We start from the raw sequence: 14,850 nt of genomic DNA, 5'->3' as shown, positions 1-14,850 counted from the left end.
TCAATGGGTGACATGTCCGGTGAGTATGTTGGCCATGCAAGAACTGGGATGTTTTCAGCTTCCAGGAATTGTGTACAGATCCTTACAAGATGGGGCCGTGCATTATCATGCTGCAACATGAGGTGATGGTCATTGATGATTGGCACAAACAATGGGCCTCAGAATCTCGTTATGGTATCTCTGTGCATTCAAAATGCCATCAATAAAATGCACCTGTATTAGTTGTCCATAACATACACCTAAAATGAGTGAAAAGGGTGCGCTGATAAATGAATAACATAAAGCTGCAACCAAATATCCAAATACCTGATTTGGAATATAATACTGAAAATTTGATAGTCTAGTGCGCTAAACAAACAACCTGACAAGTCACGCTCCCTCGCGGTCCATTGACCACTACAGGACCCGTTCTAATAGGAGCGACACAAGTCGCTCCGACTTAGAAAAAGGGTCCTGTACTACTTCGGGGCGACCTCGGAGCAACTTGCATAGACTTTCATTATGTGAAGTCAATGCAAGTTGCTCCGAAGTCGTGGTGCATGGGAATGCACAAGTCGCCCCCGAAGTAGTACAGAGTCGTGCCGCCCAAGTGTGAACAGACTCTAAGTCCCCGTTCACACTAAGGCGACCTGTGAGGCGACCTGGTCGCCTCACAGGTTGGCGTAGGTCGCCTTCCATAGGGAAGCTGCGGACCCGTTCTAATAGGAGCGACACAAGTCGCTCCGACTTAGAAAAAGGGTCCGGAGCTTCTTTGGGGCGACCCGGAGGCGACCGCCATAGACTTCAATGTTATGAAGTCCGTGGCTGCCGCTCCGAGGTGGCGGCGCGCTGCTCGCACCGCGACCTCGGAGGTCGCCCCCCCCAAGTCGGATCGCGGCAATGTGAACGGGGCCTAAATCTCAAGTGACATGTATATAAACACAAATTCAATAAATGCAACACAAGTGTTTTCCCAAACACAAAACAAGGAGGTGAATCCCACAAATGATCAAACATCAATGTGGGATGCTCCTAGATGGGGTGTGAATCTTAATAAACATAAAGTCCACAGTGCAATGTCCATGTGCTGTAACTCAAATAGATGAAAAAAATATATAAATGTGACGACTCCTAGTGGTAAAAAAATCCAATGGTGAAAATCCAAAGAGAATGCCTTGTGACATACAGTGAATCCCACCACCTTCAGGATTGGCTTCTTACCAGCAGGTAGGGATATTCTGGCAGAATCTATTAACACCCAAGGGTGACAGCTCCTAGTATCTTGGAGGAAAAAAGCACACCTGTGTACACCTGGTGCTGGAGACAAACAAAATATGGCCCCTTATCAGATATTAGATGTATTCCAGCATGTGTATGCCCCTTTAAAAGGGTCTTCCCCACCACGGCCACAATGGATGCCTGGATCTCTCACTAATGATTTCCTTATGGCTTCTCTCTTCTTCTCAACAATCTCACAGAAGTACTCATGCATGTGTTGGATAAAAGAAACGGCCAATAGTGCATTACCCCAGCAAACTTTTATTGAAAAAAACAGTGGTGCACTTACATTATCATTACGAGAATAGGCTTGTGACACTCGGATACTCGCGGCTGCCTGCAGTGTGGACCGTGGCTGTGGACTGTGCGGCGCCTCCTCACTGATGCGTTTCCCCTGAGCGGGCATCAACCGAAATAGGAGGGTGCCCGCGCCGTCACTTCCACCCTTTTTATCTGATGCAGAGGTATCGATTCCGGTGTCCGCAACAAACAACCGGATGCAGACATAAAAAGCACCGCTACACCTTTCATCCTCCCCAATCTCATTGGTACAGGAATCAAGGGGAAAAGCACTAAAATCCCAATCAGATTTAAAAATATATCCCTAAAATAAAAATATTTGTGCAGAAATCCTTTGGTTATGCAAACCAATTGTTGCAGCAGCTGTCCGGGGTGGCTGGTCTCAGACGATCCTGGAGGGGAAGATGCTGGATGTGAAGGTCCTGGGCTGGTGTGGTTACATGTGGGTCTGCGGTTGTGAGGCCGGTTGGATGTACTGCCAAGTTCTCTGAAATGAGAATTCAATAAAGGACCGGATTAGTTGATCGATTCATATTAATACAGTAATATGCTGGAACAACATGACCCGCCGCCTGACTCCTCTGTAGCAGAGGAGCGGAGGAGACAGTCAGCGGAGAGTCAGTGGACGAGCTGCGCCCGCACGTCACACCGTGGGAGGAGCCAGTGCTGGCAGCCGCGCTGCTGAAGAAGAAATAGTGAAGAAGTGAGCTGCCGGGTCGGGAGCGGGAGGCACTGAGGGAACCATTACCCGAACACCTGCCACCATTTATTTACCGGTATTTATTATTTATGACCTGGGTTGGAGTCTTTTCATTATCGTGTTTTCTCCACGGCATCCAGAATCAGCCCTGTAATGACTAAATAAAAGCAAGTAACATCCCCAAGGACAGTGATGTGCTTTCCTCTGAGATGCCACCTATTTGCTGGTGATGGCTCTTTCTGCCACTGATCAAAACTGTTACTGGTATGTGAGTTGAGGGGGGGGGTTAGAGGTTGGAGGTGAAGGCCTAATGCGGGTTGAGAGGAAGGGGGGGGGGAATGGAGGTGAGGTGAAGGCCTAATGTGGGTTGAGGGGGGGTTGGAGGTGGAGGTGTAATTTTATTGGTATCTATTTTTATTTTTAAAATTTACCAGTAGCTGCTGCATTTCCCACCCTAGGCTTATACTCGAGTCAATCATTTTTCCCATTTTTTTGTGGTAAAAGTAGGGGTCTCGGCTTATATTCGGGTTGGCTTATACTCGAGTATATACGGTAATTTGTGCAAGCAAAAGTGGTCTTAAACCATTCTTCCGAACATCTTTACAATAAGTATGCTGTGATAAACTTCTTACTCACCACCAGTGACCAAAATGCCTACTTACCAGAGGTAAGCATAAATATTGCCTAATTTGAGTGAGGGGCTCCTCAACCAATGGTCAGATGAATCTCAATCGGGGTATCCACATTGTTATAGGGAGCAAGAACAAGAGGCTTCCATAGTGAAGTATGTAGTATTTATTAAACAAGTAGTAATTAAAAAAACTTACATTGCTTGTAAGAAGAATGGAGCTCGAAACGGGAAGCAGGGACGCTGATTGCATTCCACCTGCGTTCCAATTGGCGGAAGTGACACATCACATTATCCCATGACCCTACGCATTTCGTCAGTAGAGTCTGACATCATCAGGAGTCATATGATCGTGTACGTCAGTTCCTCAACTATACTGTATATACAAACCACCACAAGAGAAGATCCAATCCACATCCATCCATCCTGGAGATTGACCAATAGGCAACAAGACCCATTTGACATATCCTTTTTCGTAAAAAAATAAAATATTCCCAAAAAAATGTTCATCATTGTAAATCCATCATCAATTGTGATGCCTGCTGACCCAGTGCAAACAATCAATCCTGATGTTACCCGTAGCCGAATTGCAGTTTCCTGAGCTTCCATCAACTATTTAAGGGAAGGGGTGGGGATAGTGAGGAGGTCATTGCCCATGCCATTGTCATTGCCCAAATATGGCCAAGTTACAATACTTAGGCAATGATGTGACCACTCAGATCCCTCCCTTTTTGCTTACAGGTGGTCCCCAGGTTACAAACATCCGACTTACAAATGACTCCTACTTACAAATGCAGAGAGACAACAGGAAGTGAGAGAAAATCTACCCCTGGGAAGGGAAATTCACATGATAAGAGTTATCATGAGAAAAGGGTGTCTCCATTGGAGCTGTATCACTAATTCCTTTTTCCACAACAACCCAAAATTTTCAAAATTCAATTGTCACAGAAACAAAAAGTGAGGTGAAATCTTCTGAACAGGGGCACAGACCGCAACATAAATGTTACAGAGGTGTTAACCATTCCCTATGCTATCCAGAAACCCTAAAAATTATTATTTTGTCTAGAGCTACACCTAAAAAATGTACCTGTTCCGACTTACAAATTCAACTTAAGAACAAACCTACAGACCCTATCTTATTTGTAACCTGGGGACTGCCTGTACTTGGCTGGTTTACGTGAGCGGTTGGTAAGCCCTGCTGCTAACTTAGCAACCATTGACAGCCAGAAGATGTCACGTTCATCCATGCTGCACACCCTAAGCATTAAGACACATGTCTAAACAAACAAAGAAAAAAGTTGGGACTTTAAATGAGGCATCGCCTAACTAAGGCTGTGTGCCTCCATCCCTATTCATGAAATGTAATAGGGCTATCGGCATAATATGTAACATATAATAAAATAAATAACGTGTGAGCATTTCACAACATAGTAATACAATACAAAAAGCCGATGTCCTAGCATCCCTAAAAATAAGGGTAAAAAAGGGACAGTTCGGACTTTATATGAAGTGCACACAAATGGTTGGGATATATAACATGGCTATATTGAATATGAAATTGGGTCCACAGCATGGTAGCAAAGAAAAGCACTTTAATGATATAGGTCATCAATTTTACAAATATCCACATAGGGCATAGGTACATACATATGGTAATGGATAAAATATTACAGTAAAAACAACATGAAATAAATAGGTATTGCACAAGTAATGACAAGTTGGTAAGGCATCTCCAAATTCATGATATTGACAGACAGCAATGCTGATTCCAGAAAATGGTACAATATTAAATATGTTCACATCATATAATGTTAAAATTCCAAGTAATTGGATAGTTGGGTGTGTAGTAAACATCATAACCTCAACGCGTTTCGTGGACGCACATTGCCACTTCATCAGGAGTAGATGTTTGTATAATTCTAAGAAAAATATGAGTAAGAAAAAAGGATCATAAATGCCAATTTGAATGAGGAGAAGAAGTGGGGGAAGAAGCAGGGGGAACCAAAAAACCCCATTTTACCCCGACACTTACGTGATAGTTCTGAATTTGGCACTGAAACTGTATAGGCTTAGCATGTCCCCCATGGGAGCTGAGGGCGCACCAGCAGGCGGGCAAAAGGGACACATTATAGCGTGGTGAAAACGTGCTAGGATGTATGAAATGAATACCCATAAGTAGGTAGGCGTATAGGATATCTGTAGAAAAAATATATTAAATATATATAGGAGTAAAATTGTAAGAATAAAAATAAAAATAGTTGTATACGATTAGGAGTGTCATAGTTCTCCTAAGCGGAGTACGATAGAAATGCAGAGTGAATATAACAAGGGTGCGAAGGAAAGGAATATGGGGACGTCGGACGCCATGTCCGAGAGAAGATATAGTGAAGGGAGGGTGGATGATAGCACTGCCCATTGCAGAGCAAGAGAATAGAAAGGACCCTGGAAGAAGCAGGAGAGAGACCAAATAGATAGTGGTGATCCAAACCAGTGGAAAATAGGAAGGAAGGGAATTGAAAGATCTCCGAAGACGTCATCGGAAGTGACGAAACGCGTAAGTTTGGAACGCACAACGTACGTGACGTGGGACGCAGGTGGAACGCAAGCCGGAAGTCTTCCCGCTCGCTACCCTGCAAATCGGTTTGCACCGATACCCACGCTCATGAGCGGCCGCTTTTCGGCCTTTTTAATTGGCAAAACTCCCTATATATAATATTTTGGCTTATATTGCTCTAAAGACCCTGTACTATTATGCTTTTTATCCAATTTGGAAAATAAAATTTATCAAAGTTACTACATTATCCGGAGCTTTTTTTGTTGTCTTCCTTCATACCTGGCCTGAGGTGAGAGGAGAGAGAGGGGGTGCCCGCCATCCTATCCAACCTTAGCAAGCCACGAGGAGACTCCATCATAGCCTGGATGGCTACCCAAGCTTGGTTGGTCTTGGTGCCATAAGGCATACATGACCCACGTTATTTGGCAAGTGATTTCATCTTACCATTTGTCACGGTGAAAATAAAAGCTACACTGAGCACTACAAAGCGGATTGAGAAATTACTACGCTGAGCACTTGCACCTATTGTTTGGAATAAGCACCATGTGCACAAGAGACTCACTGTATTTATTTATCGGATTATTTATTGGATTTTAAACTTTGAAAACATTTTCTGGACTTATTCACTACATTCACTTTATGGAATCTTTTATATGTATTTTATACACGGAATAATTTATATTTATCACCATATTGACACCATTATCACGTTATGAAATGTATGTATGAATTTTATGTATAATAATAATTATTGAATGAATTGATTATAGCAAGCGCTATAGGTATCCATTTTAGACTACTTACCTGCAACACGTATACCATATTTCTAAAGCAGCTGCTACAAACGCACAACTTTGTATTTAAATTATTCACTATATTAATTTACTATTCACATACCTACTCACATATTTATTCTGAACACCGGGCGCGGGGCATATACCAAGTATATTCCTTACATATGTTGTGAAATGCTCACACGTTATTTATTTTATTATATGTTACATACTATGCCGATAGCCCTATTACATTTCATTTTTACTCCCCTTCCCCCAAATGTCTAAACAGTCAGTGTTCAGTCCGAACTTACATTCAGACCAAATACTGAGCTTACCCCTACTTATACCATGGATCTTATTTGGCCATGTTGCCATATTATGCCAATGATGTCATAAGCATCCCTGCCCATTTGTGTACGTGCGGCTGATTGGGCTGGCACTGACAGCTTCCTGGCCACAACTCATTCTTCATGGCCAGTAAAGGCACTCTCACCGGACAATGATGTGGCAGCTGCTGAAGCTTGCCCATCAATTCAAAGACTTGGGGGTGCAGAGGGGTCAGCTTGAAACCAAACAACTAGTGCTTTTAGGTGAAGACCTCTGCCATGAAAGCCTTCACGTTTCTCTAATGACAAAATTCCTTTGACATACAGAAGACTACATTACATTATTACAGTGGTGGCTGCTGGAAGTGTGCATAGTCTGAAATAAACCATTTTGTCCTGGCCTGACAGTAATCTCAAAACTTTCCAAAAGCTCTGTTCCAGCACAGCCGAAATGAGAAAAGACAGCTGCTCAATTGTACTCACGCAGAATGATGGAGCGGGTTTGCAAATCTGAGGCCAAAAAAAAAAAAAAAGCACTGCGGACATTTCCCTACATCCATAAATGTCCCAATAGAACTATTGTCCAGCTTGTGTTCCTATTTGTGAGATCGCCTGGCAATCAGTGTCTTTGATACAGGAAATTAGAGAAAATCTCTCCAATGGGAAGGACATTATTGTTACTAATATTATTCTACTTTTAGTAAGCCCCCGTTCACACTGGGGCGACCTGTCAGGCGACCTGGTCGCCTGACAGGTCGCCGTAGGTCGCCTTCCACAGAGAAGCTGCGGACCCGTTCTAATAGGAGCGACACAAGTCGCTCCGACTTAGAAAAAGGGTCCGGAGCTTCTTTGGGGCGAGCCAGAGCGACCTGCATAGACTTCAATGTTATGAAGTCCGTGCCGGCCGCTCCGAGATTGCGGTGCGAGCAGCGCGCCGCGACCTATGAGGTCGCCCCGGCAAGTAGCGTCGCCCCAGTGTGAACGGGGCCTTAACCTACACGTTGTCAGAAATAGTTAACAGCATAAACAACACGTCTTTTGGAGTCAACATCTGAGCCACCCTGAGTTCCCTGTAGTGTCACCACATCCTCATAGTGAAGATTAGATAAATTCTATTGCTAAACTCATGTTAAAAGTAGAACTCTTCTGTAAAAGTAAAAAAAAATGAAAGCAGAACTGATATGTTGAGGTAGATATCCCTGTAGACATACATCAAAGCTAATAGTGGTAACGGCAACCTCAGCCTGGGCTCCTGCCTCAACACACACTGATGTTTGGAGCCAGGACGAGCTTCCTCTACCAGCCAGCACTCACAGCAGTGGACTGAGGACAAGTACCCCTTTCTGAGCCTGGGCGGCTCGCACCAGGGGCGTAACTACAGGGGTTGCAGTGGTTGCAGTTGCAACCGGGCCCCACGCTCCAGGGGGCCTGTGCGGCTCCCCTGTACACCTGGATAGGAGGGGGGGGGGGCAGCATGTAGAGAAATCACTGTCCTCCTTTTTCCTCCTGTAGCTGCAGGAGGAAAATGGAGGAGGAGATTGGTTCCTCTGTATGCTCCCCCCGCCACTTCTCCTATCCAGTTCACTTGTGTTCTGCTGTCTCTGGGCACCTGTGGGCCCCAGGATCAGTGGGAAGAGCCCCAGGCTTGAAGGGAAGGGCCCCGGCCAGGGGTCAAGGGGGCCCTTCATGGTTTCTTGCACTGGGGCCTTGAAGGCTCTAGTTACGTCTCTGGCTCGCACATAATGTTTCTAATGTTCACATGCAAAACTGATATGCTACGTATCTTTCACAAAAAAAAAAAATCTACTTTAGAATGTACACTGAGCTGCGTATACGTTGCATATTTTCCATAATTTTTGACTAAGCAATGCCCCTTCCTTTAGAAAACAGTGACTCTATCAGTCCACTAAGTGAGCCAAACACATGGGAAGGGATATGGCACCTGCTACTCTCCCAGTTCCTAGTTGACCGATTATGGGTATTCTGGTTTACCACCCCACCACATTCACATGCCCTTCTGAAGTATGAGATTCTGCAAGTGGTTAGACAATGGGTTGTTTGTTCTGGCATAGCACCTACTGTGGAGCTCTAATCACTATCAGATAGTGTCAGGCTACAGTTTGATGACGGTAAGGCAAATAGGAAGGGCAAGCCCACAAGAGGTCCAAGAGCTCCAGTCACAGGGTTATCTCTCATGTACCAACCAAAAACTGTCACCCAAGACTCGACCTTACGAACCCTCATCAAAAGTAGTACTGTAGCGGTGTGCCCCTTTATCCAGATGCAGGTTCAAGTCCCTTTAACTCAATTCCCCATAATCCTCTGGGCTCCCAGCATCCCCTGAGTTCCAGAACATGCCCAGGGAGTATAAATGCCAGCTCCGCCCAGCTTCCTGTGCTCAGAGAGATCCTGCCTGATGGGACAGTAGTGACTGGGCAAGTGAGCTGTCCCCAGGTGCTGGGTCCTCATTCGATAAGCCTGGTGTGTGGGCCTCCAGCAGTGAGCACAAGAGCACGCGGTATTTATCCAAGCCCCAGTCACTGGAGAGGACTCTGTTACAGTCCATGTGGAGAAGTTGTCCAAGCAGTGGGGTGGTCCTATCTACGGCCCCCAGAGCCTCCTGACCAAAGTCAGCATCAGCAGTGCCTGTGTGAAGTCTGTGCCAGCAGGAAATACCCTCAACTCCCAGTCTGCTGAATGAACGATCAATCTCTGGGAACACGTGAGAATATTCAGATCTTTTCCTATCTGTAAACTGAACTCAGAACACTCTGCTGCCATCTAGTGGCCATTATTAGAACTGCAATATAATTGTTTTCACACGTTTTATGAATATTTCTCCTTTCCTCATATTGCTGTTTTGTACTGCAAACCCCTGTTCACATGATCTCCTGTGTAATCTACGTTCCACATTGTTAAGTAAAGTAGAAATTGCACATCACCACTGATCTGATCATTGGCTGATACCATTACATAACAGTACTTGGTAGTACTTAGAATCCAAGTTTTTGGGCATACAACTTATGAGCTGACCTGCCTGGTCCAAAGCACAGCCTCTCAGTCTATCCTACCATCAGATAGTGACTTTGTGACTTTGATTCCCAAAACTAAAATTACAGCCACTACTAGATACAGAACTTCTCTGTCCCCTGATGATAAGAATTCCCTAGACAGCACACTTACTGTACATCCTGTGTGCAAAGCTAACCAAGCATGTGCTACCAGGATCCCTGGGTGCAGCTCCTTTCTGATGTAGGGAGCACAACAACCTATTTTTTAATGGTGTTTGGGACACACCTGCTCCTCTTTATTTAAACTCCTCTACTGTACTTCCTTCTAGTCTTAAGCTGGCTACACATTATACAATGTTCTTGTAAAATTTTCCTTTAGATTTACTAAAACCATATAATATGAGGTCAAACCTAAACAGTTTCAAATTGTATGCAGTCAGGCAGGCCCTTGCACTACATAGTTGAAGGTAAATCTAAAGGAAATTGATAAAAAAAATTATAATGTGTAGCCAGCTTTATTCTTGCTAACAAATAGATAGGATGTTAGGCTATATACTAGCAAGGTCACAAATATATATGATTAAATTATGTTCATTTATTTTGCTTTAAAAATAATGTCACCTGTCTTTAGTTATTTTTTCATACACACAGCGCAACTTGACCCCCCCCCGCTCTCTTCTCATTGGCTCACTGGCTGTGAATGACTGCTGTGTGAGCCAATGACAAGAAAGAGACCCGGGAGAGCCGTTGCTCTCATGCACATCGCTGAATCAAGATGTGTTTTAGGTAAGTATATGGGGGGGGCTTCAACCATAGGCATGCACACATGGTGTGCTGGGTGTGCTGCAATATCACTCTGTGTGCCAGCGGGGAGATCGGAAAGATCTCCCACTTACTTACTCTGCCATAAGAGATGTGCCTATGCACTTCCCGATCACTGTGCCAGCAGAGAAATTAATGTACTGGGTCCATATATACACGTAGGCACACATGTGCATGTATGTTTGAGCTTTGGGGTGCACACTTTAATGCAGTAGGCTGCGCACACCTATGGCTGCAACCATAAGATTTTTTACTTTAATGCAACCCAAAATTTGGGATTTTCTTTTCTTTTACCTTCAATGATAATAGTAAACAAGGCAAATAGAGAGGATGAATCTCCCTAACGGGGGCACAGACATAAAAAAAAAAAAAACTGACAGGTGTTCTTATCCTTCTCCACTCTATCCAAAACTCAAAAAAAAAAAGTTTCACGTTCAAAGTGTTTGTAACCTCAATAAATAATGTCACTGCCAGTCCCTCTCTTGTATTCAAAGATCTTTCTCTGACATCAGCTGGGGAGGTCACGTGATCGCCGTGCTGTCCGCTCAGCCCCTCCTGCTGTAGCCCTGGATTGGAGGAGCAGAGCGGCCGTGAGTCACGTGACCAGCCTGAGGCTATCTAAAAAAGATATTTAAAAAGCTTTGTTTTAAAAAAATACTCACACTCTGCATAACGACTGGATACACAAGAGGAGCTGCCAGTGACATTTTTTAAAGTTTAATTTTCTACTGATAGCGGCAGGAGGGGGGGGGGGGGAGCGGAGACACAAACACACAGGAGCTGACAAGCAGAGAGGGGGAGAAAGCAGAGCTGCAGATGACAGAGACACATACATTGACCATGGTAATCAGGGCTCAGTAGCCATGATTATCATGGTCAGGACACAGAGGGGGACACAGGAAGTGGCAGGATCAGCCATGTTTTTTACAGTTTAGTAAGGGGCAGATTAGAATGCACAAGCACTGTGCCGTTTAACCACTTAAGCCCCGGAAGATTTTACCCCCATTCCGACCAGGGGGTATTTTGCGATTCGGCACTGCGTGAATTTAACGCACAATTGCGCGGTCGTGCGACGCTGTACCTAAACGAATTTGACGTCCTTTTTTTCCCACAAACAGAGCTTTCTTTTGGTGGTATTTGATCACCTGTGCGATTTTTTGATCACGCGCTATAAACAAAAAAAGAGCGTCAATTTTGCAAAAATAGCAATATTTTTCACATTTTTTTATATGAAATTCCCCCCAAAAAAAATGTAAGAATCAAAATTTTTAAAAATTTTCGGCCAATTTGTTTTATGCTACCTATGTTTGGTAAAAAAAATCGCAAAAAGCGTATTTTGATTGGTTTGCGCAAAAGTTATCGCGTTTACTAACAAAGGGAAAGATTTTTGTCATTTTTGTTGTTTTTTTTTTTAACGCGTAATGGCGGCGATCTGCGATTTTTTTTGCGGTACTGCGACATTGCGGCGGACAGATCGGACCCTTGACTGACATTTTTGACACTTTTGGGGTTACCAGTGACATTTCTACAGTAATCAGTGCTATACATATGCACTGTTACTGTAAAAATACACTGGTAGTGAAGGGGTTAACTTTATTTGGAAGGGAGGGGCTGTGTGTGTCCCTAGGGGCGTGGTTTCTACTGTGATTGGCTGTGGCTCTAGCTGTAAGGACACTGATCAACGGATCTACATACCAGATCCGTTTTATCAGTGTCTTTGCAGCGAGGAGAATGACAGGCAGTTTGTTTACACAAGCTGCCTGACATTCTCCCTCTCCCCCGCCGATCGCCGAGTGGCCGGCGGACATCGGGTCCGCTGGTCACACGCGCGGGGGGGTCCGTGACCACGCGGGAGCGGGAGCGCGCCTCCGGGGGCGCGCGCTCGCTCCCTAGACCCTCACAAGCAAGCAACGTAGCCCTACGTTAGTTTGCCTGTGAGGGGCTGACCGCCGACGTAGATAGTCGTGCGGCGGTCGGCAAGTGGTTAATCTGCTATTAGGGAACAGAATCTTTTTTTTTTTTTTTATTATAAATACTTTATTTGGAAATATAGGTAGAAGTCAGGCATGGCACTAGTGTCTCTGCTGCCATGGACTCCAGGTGCCATCTTGGGAGTGCTTGTGTCTGATTAGACACAGTTTTGAGACAGAGTTCTCTTGAGATTTGGGCTGCCATCTTTGCAAGAGAAAGGATTTATAACCCTTTCTGTGTCATTTTGGTGAGCCCTTCAGTGTTTGTTAAGTAGGTAGGAATAGAGAGCTTGTGTGTGAGGGAGAGAGAGAGGCAGAGCCTAGCTTCAGGTTCTTGTAAAGATGGGACAGTCTGCAGACATCCTGGACACCTCCGATTTGTACCCGATGATGGGAAAGGAGGAATTTCTCTGCATGTAATCAGCATAATGCTCTGGTGTGAGCCTGTGCAATGTTTGGACAATGTAACGCATCTCTCAGCAGGTCACAGTGATCGACTATAAGCAAATCTGCTTTGAGAATGGGAAGCAAGCCTCTGGTAGGCTGCTAAATGTAAGCACTATATGCCTACTGCACTACTGAAACTGCCTTAAATTTGATGTGGCTTAGTGCCTAGTTGCTGAAGTTGATTCTGGAAGAAAGTGGAATAATTTTTTCCACTGCTGATTACTTTGCACTAGAGATGGGTTTGGGTGCCCTCTGACCTCATCTGTATCCAAAATCAAAGGCATGCTTTTTTTTACTCCAAGTCATTGCCCAGCACACATAAACAAAGGGATGGAATGCTGGTGGTGATGGTGTCAGTGCCCTTACATGATATTGACTAAATATGGGCATGTGTCCATATAAGGGCACTTATCTCACCAGCATCTCATTTAGGTGTACTGCAGGGTGGGGAATTATGGGCTAATTAGTATTAACCCCCCCCCCCCCAAAAAAAATAAAAAATAAAACAACAACCCATATCCCAAAGAACTTTGCCTAATGGGAAGGGGAGACATGCTAATTGATCATCTGTTACAGGTCATCTACAGGTGAGATTTTAATTGCTTGTAAGTAGTCATGGGCCGAACCCCCCGGGTTCGGTTCGCACCAGAACATCTTGAACAGGGAAAAGTTCTAGCGAACATTCGAACCCTATTGAAGACTATGGGACACGAACATGAAAAATCAAAAAGTCCTCATTATATGCACGTTATTGCCATTAAAAGTATATGGGAATCCGGGTACTGCCCTGGGGGGCATGTATCAATGCAAAAAAATTTTTTTTAAAACAATCGTTTTTAAAGGAGCAGTGATTTTAATGATGCTTAAAGTGGAAAAAATAAAACTGAAAAATTCCTTTAAATATCATGCCAGGAGGGTCCCCTTCATGTGCCTGTAAAATGGTGCAACTGTACGATGTATGGAGCCTGCTGCAGCAATACTGACATTTCTAAAGGAAAAAAAAAATGTCATTTAAACTTGTAATGTATTGTCGGCTACCAGCAATACAGGAAATTTTGTTTTTAAAAAGTGGCATAGGTTCCCCCCCCCCCCCCCCCACAGTCCATACCAGGCCCTTAGGGGCTGGTATGGATTTTAAGGGGAACCCCACGCCAATTTTTTTATTAAAAAAAGGGTCTCCCAAGCTGTTTTTAACCCAATTTTTTTAAATTTACATTTTCTTTTTACAATTATTTTTTTTAATTCAGCTCTTAGCAGGGAAGCCTTAACAACATATTGACTATGTGCTCGGCTGGCGAACATCCTGCTAAGTGCCGAGAAAGTTCAGATGTTAGGCGAGTACCTGAATGGGAGATGTTAGGCCAAACTTATGCTCGACCCAAACCCTTCACCCATCCCTAGTGGTGCCTGAACACTGTAACCCCTCACAGTTACTCTTGCTGGGTGCAGGAACCGGCCCTGCTGTTAAAAATTAGAAACAAACATTGAAATTACGTGCACTAGTCATACAGGTGCAGAAAAATGAATTGGGTGTTGGTGGTGCCTGAACACTGTAACCCCTCACAGTTACTCTTGCTGGGCACAGGAACGGGCCCTGCTGTTAAAAATTAGAAACAAAAAAGGAAAGTACATGTTCTTGTCATAGAGGTGCAGAAAAATTGGGCCCTGGGTGTTGGTGGTGCCTGAACACTGTAACCCCTCACAGTTACTCTTGCTGGGTGCAGGAATGGGCCCTGCTGTTAAAAATTAGGAACAAAAATTGAAATTGCATGCACCTGTAAAACAGGTGCAGAAAAATTGGGCCTTGGGTGTTTGTGGAACCGTAAACCAAAAACATTGTTGGAAGCTAGCATAATCAAGATTCAGGAATAGGATAGGCAGCATAGACAGTCTTCAAGGGATCCGAGATCCCTAGAAAATTCAATCAGTTACATCAGCATCAGGGGCTTAATAGCTGCTGTTGATCCAGGACTGATTCATTTTAAAAAATGTCAGCCGGTCAAAGGAGTCAATCACAAAACCTCCAGCTGCACTGAATGTCTGTTCAGAAAGCACGCTG

The sequence above is a fragment of the Pelophylax lessonae genome (genome assembly GCF_965119305.1).
Source record: "Pelophylax lessonae genome assembly, chromosome: 2".
In the NCBI taxonomy this organism is placed as follows: Eukaryota; Metazoa; Chordata; class Amphibia; order Anura; family Ranidae; genus Pelophylax; species Pelophylax lessonae.
Note: the sequence above shows the minus strand (reverse complement) of the source record.